The following is a 6,000-nucleotide window of genomic DNA, read 5'->3' on the forward strand; positions in this document are numbered from 1 at the left end:
ATGGCTAGGGGTCTGTCGATCTTATTTATTTTTTCAAAGAACCAACTTTTGGTTTTGTTAATTTTTTCAATAGTTTCTTTTGTTTCAATTTTGTTGATTTCTGCTCTGATTTTAATTATTTCTTGCCTTCTGCTACATTTGCTGTTGTTTTGCTCTTCCTTTTCTAGGTCTTTGAGATGGAGTGTGAGCTCATTTATTTGTTGGTTTTTCCTTTTTTTGAGGTATGACCTCCAGGTGATGAATTTCCCTCTTAAAACTGCTTTCATTGTGTCCCATAGATTCTGATATGTTGTGTCTGTATTTTCATTTATCTCTAAGAATAAATAAAATAAAGGTATTGTATCCAACTACTTCTAAAAAAATAAATATTAAAAAAGATAGCAAACATACTCATTTGCCTATGGTTTTTTTAATGAACCAAGTTTTCATTTCTTTTCAACGAACAGCTAGATTTAACATTATTGGATCATATGGTAAAGGTATATTTAACTTTAGAAAATACTGCCAAACTGTTTTCCAATGTCATGCCATCTTGCATTTCCAGCAATGACTGATGTCCCTGTTGTATCCTCACCAGTACTCAGATTTTAAAAAAATTTATCTATAGCTAATATGTGTTAAAAATAATATTGATGCTAACCCTCAATGAAATTTCAGGACAGAAAACAAAATTGTGTAATACAATACAGCAAACCTCAGTGAAAAATCATGCTCTTTCCCTGTTCCCCCAACTTTCCTGAAAAAATTTCAACTTCTTGGAGATAGGAAGAAAATATGAATGACGTAGTTACTATTACCTAGGTGAATTAGCAGTTGGTTCTGTCCAACTCCAACAGTTCCACATGGGAAGAGTTCCTTTGAAAAGAGTTAGAAGTTCCTTTGAAAAGAGTTAGAAGAGTTAGAAATGTCCTGTATCATTTCTGATTTATCAAAATCCTTGGAATTTTGAAGGACAATTAGCCTTGCACATTGAGGAAAGGAAATGAAAGCCACTAGAAGTCTAAAAGTTACGATCAATATATATATATATTGAGCCTGAAGTGACTTTGAATGTTCTATTAATTTCTCTGACTTCTGTATTTATCATTTGTATCGAATTTTCTCATGTACATTGTGATTTGGCTCAGTTCCTGATTATCCACCATTCCATATCCATTGCCCATCGCCTACATAACAACCTTAGTACCAAATGCACTGATTCCCCTGTCTTCAGACCTGCTAGTGTCAGCATTTTGATGTTTGTTTTTGCCTTCAAACCCAGCCATATCTTCCAGTTTTCACCCCATCCTTACCTGAATGCCTGTGACTTTACATTATTGATTACTTGGATGGGAACACTGATGCTGCATAAAGCAAATTTATGGATGACATAAAGCCAAACGAATAATATATTAGATGACAGGCTGGAACAAAGAACTCAAACTAACAATGTAAATTGTAACTAAATGGAATTTTGAATTTTATTTTACAACTTAACTGCATGAGCACAGAATGGGAAGTCATGAATTTCTTCTGCCACATGTGGAAATGGCTTAAGGTGTAAACAGATGACATATTGTATGAGTCACTGGAGTGGTGCAGTTAGTGGACAGCCAAAACATAATACAAAACAAAAAAATACCTTAATGTGGCCAGAAGCTCACTAATAGAGTGATTGTTCAAAATGGGGAGATAATCCTAGTTTGTTCCAACAGGCCACAGACCATGCTTAGAATATCAGATTGAGTTTCATGTAACACACTCTAAGGCAGACAAAGACAAACTAGAGTGTGTCTACCCCATCAAATCAGCTTTGTATCTTTCCAAGGTACTAATAAAGAAGCCAGTGGACACATTTCATCCTCATCCTACCTGACCTTTTCTGCAGACACACTGACTACCCCCTCCTTCAAGGTGTCTTCTCTAGTTCCTCACCATTGCTCTTACATTTTTTTTCTAACTCCCTTTCTGACTTTCTCCCCACTTTTCGCACATCTATGGATGCTACCTAAGTTTCCTAGCTCACTTTTCTATAGAGTCTCAAGGGAGATATTCTATCCACTCTCAAAGCTTCAGCTACCACATATATGCCTTTGGCTCTCAAATTCTTATTCTAGCCTTGACATATTTTGGGCTCTTGTTCTATACATCCATTTTGTGGGAGTAGAAATTTGTGATTAGTAAATGTTCAGAAGACCACAAAGAGGTCTCAAAGAGGAATAATAAAATATCAAAAAGAGATTAACAAGACACATCAAGTTGGAGACAAGATTTGCTAAGACAAATCTAGCAGAGATTTCTTATGGTCTGGAAGCCCTTACAGATGAAAAAAACTATGGAAACACCTTTGTTTTTCCCAAATTGCATGCTAGGAAGAGGTGTTTTCTAGAAAGAAAGGATTCTTATGTCCTTCTCCAAGCTGGGGTCAGAAGTAGAAAGGGTATGTTGGTGAGCCTCACCTTTAGAAATAAGTTGAGGGCTGACAACAAACAAGTCTTTCTTTTACCACCTCTGAAGGAGTTAAAAATGGTAGATCTGAAAACTTGAATGTAAAAAAAAAAACTTTTAATGTTTGTAATTTCAGAGTTTTTATTGTTTTATCCCATTTATGTTTCCCATAGTTCTCGGAAGCAAAAGCTTTCACATTAAATCGGGTGGGGGGAGTATTCCTTGCATTCCTTTGAAAATAACAAGTAGGGTAGGTAGTGAAAGGAGGTGTCTCACTCTGTGTCAGGTATGGGGAAAAGAAATCTGTAGGTGTTAGACTGAGGTAGAGGCTATTGAAGGAGATGGGGGATATTTTGATAAATCAGCTTCTAGGAAAAAAGGAAAGCACAAGGAATTAGTTTGTAAAAAGACCCAACATAGAAACTCAAAGCCATGCCACATTAAAAAGAGAAGGATTTGGGAATATTTAGTCTGAAGAAGACATGTCAGTTTGGAGATATTTGAAAGCTGTTATGAGGAAAAAGGCTTGGAATGTTGTGTACTGCCCTGATGGACGAAACTGGACCCACAGGGTGAAAATTATGGCATGTGTTTGGGGAGGTGAATGAAGCAGGGGAAAATGGGAGGGCAATATTTTTTACCCTCTCATTATTAGAGTTGTCTGGAAATGGCGTGTGCTCCTTAGAGAGAGAGTGGGTTTCTCACCCCTGGCAGATGACCACACAGCAGGCAGGTTTTAAAAAGGAAATGCAAGCACAACAGATGCATTTGCGCTGGATGAACTTCAGAGTATGTTCTAGCCTCAAGCATTTATGATTCTATGAGTATATTGATGTCTAGACATTGAGCACAAACTTTCTGTCCTCTAAAATCTTACCAACTGGTTATGAGACAAAACACATGAGAAATCATTAAAGATTTAGAAATGCCCAAATCAATATCGTTAGCAATACTAACCAAGAGAATTCATAGGAAGGAAGCTTAGAATTATGTGGTCCTGTGGAAAAGAAAGAAATTCTGGGGAGACAGCATACGCAAGAAGTAGAATAAAATTGTCATAAGTCTCAAAAACTTTTATTCAGCTTTTGTTAAAAATTTGAAAGGAAACTGTAGGTCACTCAACACATTATTCTTTTTTAAAAATTTTTCTTTAGTTTGTAGATGAACACACAGTATCTTCATTTATTTTTTGTGATGCTGAGGATCAAACCCAGTACCTCACATATGGGAGGCAAACGCTTTACCTTTACACTACAGCCCCAGCTGCTGCAGTCTGGCTGGGCACAAAATAACCAAGCCACCACAAAAGCCTTGTAGATTCAAATAGCAACTCTTTATTCTTGAACTGTCACCAGCACTCTACACGCATGTTCTGGGAAAATCCACACACTCCACCAGGCTCTGCATACCAAATACTCTCTGAATCCCGGGAGAACTCAATGGGAACTCAAGGAGCAGGCGCTTGAATCCTGCCCTATTCCCAGCAGGATCCACCCTAAGCCCAGATCCACCCTAAACTCGGATCCACCCTGGTCCTTGAGCAGGGTAACCTTTCTCAAACATTCATTCAATGTCACTGCAAATGACCTGGGTCCAAGGCAAGCCCATTTCCATAATGGAGAGTCCTCCCTCTAAGCAACATCCGGTAGGCTGACAAGGAAATTGCCATGCGTCATTCCTAGTTGGCTATGTCTCTCAGCATCTCCCCCCTTCTGATTAATTAAACAACAAGCAATGTGGCTTAGGGACCGTGCCTGTTAGGTTGTCCAATTCAACATATGGTTCTTACCCATCATCAGATGATCTGACCTCTGGGCGTCAGCCTCCTGTCTTAGGTTGGTACCACTGCAATCAGATCAACCCGTCACTGACTACCGGTCCAGCATACAGCCATACTTGTGAATAGGCCTATGCTCCAGTGGGGAGGGGGGTGAGGTTCTTTGCCTCACCTCTGTTGGCCCCCAAATTTTAGACCATCACTAGCAGAAGGGAGGAGGATACAGAAATGCCACGACACCAAGCCAATTGATGACTCCTTTGGAAAAATTGCATCACTGGTGACACCATCAGCAAAGATTTGCCAGCACTACCACAATTCGCTGCACCAACAGATAGTTCACAATGCATACAAGTGATACATAGTCCAGGCAAGTTCTGCAAGCAGTTCAAAGCAGAGGAATCTATCAATATGTCCATTTCCTCCCAAAGTAAATCAACTCCTTGATTGAGCATTACTTGTTGAGTTATTATTCATTGATGCATCAGTTTATACAGTTTACTGTGATAGCTATCATAGAAGCTGTAGTTTGGTTTTCTCTTTGTCTTCACCGGCACTGGGATGAAGATAGGAATTTTGACAATGATGCTAAAGAGACATTATCCTGAACATAATTATTAAATATAATGAAAAGGAAAAGTGAAAGTAAACAAACAGATCTGTTAACCTCCTTTAAAAACAATCCTTAACAGCTATTTACCTAATTTAAATTAAACCATTTAAATCACATGAATAAAAAAATTTCAATCCATTTTTTCATGAGCGCTCCCCATATATGAAATATGGACATACACACATACAGACATACAACACAAAACACAAGAGTGCACACAAATGTACAACACATAAGACAATAGTAAAGGCCTTGTAGCTTTACACAGGTGAAATTTCCATTGCAATGTTTAAAAACTCCACAGTCAAAAAATAAAACTCATCAGAAAAACATTAATCTAGGTTTGTATGAGCTCAAAAATAAAATAGAACTTTATGATGTGGGAAAAGGCAATAATAAAATAGATATTGAAAAAAATCATCCTGGTTAATCACTGTCGCAGATGCAAGAATAGCCAAGCTGGAGCTCTGGATTTCAGCTGTTATGGATTTGAGTCAAATCATCTTCTTTTTGGTCTGTAGAAATTGCTTTGGTTAGTCTCTCTGGAATCCAAATCGTCTGCTGTTCTCCCTGTGGAAACACACAAACAAAACCCTGACTCCAGACAATCACTGGGTCAGGACCTTTCCATTGTCCTGTTAGAATATCTTTCCAAAATACCTTAGGCTTATGTACATTTTTTTGGATACATATGTCTTTCTGCAGCACTATAAGCCCTTATGAATCCAAATTTAAAAAGTTTAGAGTAAAAAGGGTTATTTTAAGTTTATCTTTGGGGGATATATACCCCTTTCCAATTCCCTCTTTTTGCTTTAATAAGTACGTTTTAATAGTTTGATGAGCTCTTTCAACTATGCCTTGTCCCTGTGGATTGTATGGGATTCCTGTTATATGAGTAATACCAAATGATGAGCAAAATTGTTTAAAAGAGGTAGAGGTATAGCCAGGACCATTATCTGTTTTTAATTGTTTTGGAATGCCCACAGCAGCAAAATTTTGTAAGCAATGAGCTATAACATCTTTAGTTTTTTCCTACGGCATGAAGGGAGCCCATCAAAAATCCGGAAGAAGTATCAACTGTAACATGCAAATATTTTTAATTTTCCAAATTCTGGCAAGTTTGTGACGTCCATCTGCCAAATATGGTTAGGTATCAGTCCTCTAGGATTGACTCCAAGATTAA

The sequence above is a fragment of the Ictidomys tridecemlineatus genome, chromosome 10 (genome assembly GCF_052094955.1).
Source record: "Ictidomys tridecemlineatus isolate mIctTri1 chromosome 10, mIctTri1.hap1, whole genome shotgun sequence".
Classification (NCBI taxonomy): domain Eukaryota; kingdom Metazoa; phylum Chordata; class Mammalia; order Rodentia; family Sciuridae; genus Ictidomys; species Ictidomys tridecemlineatus.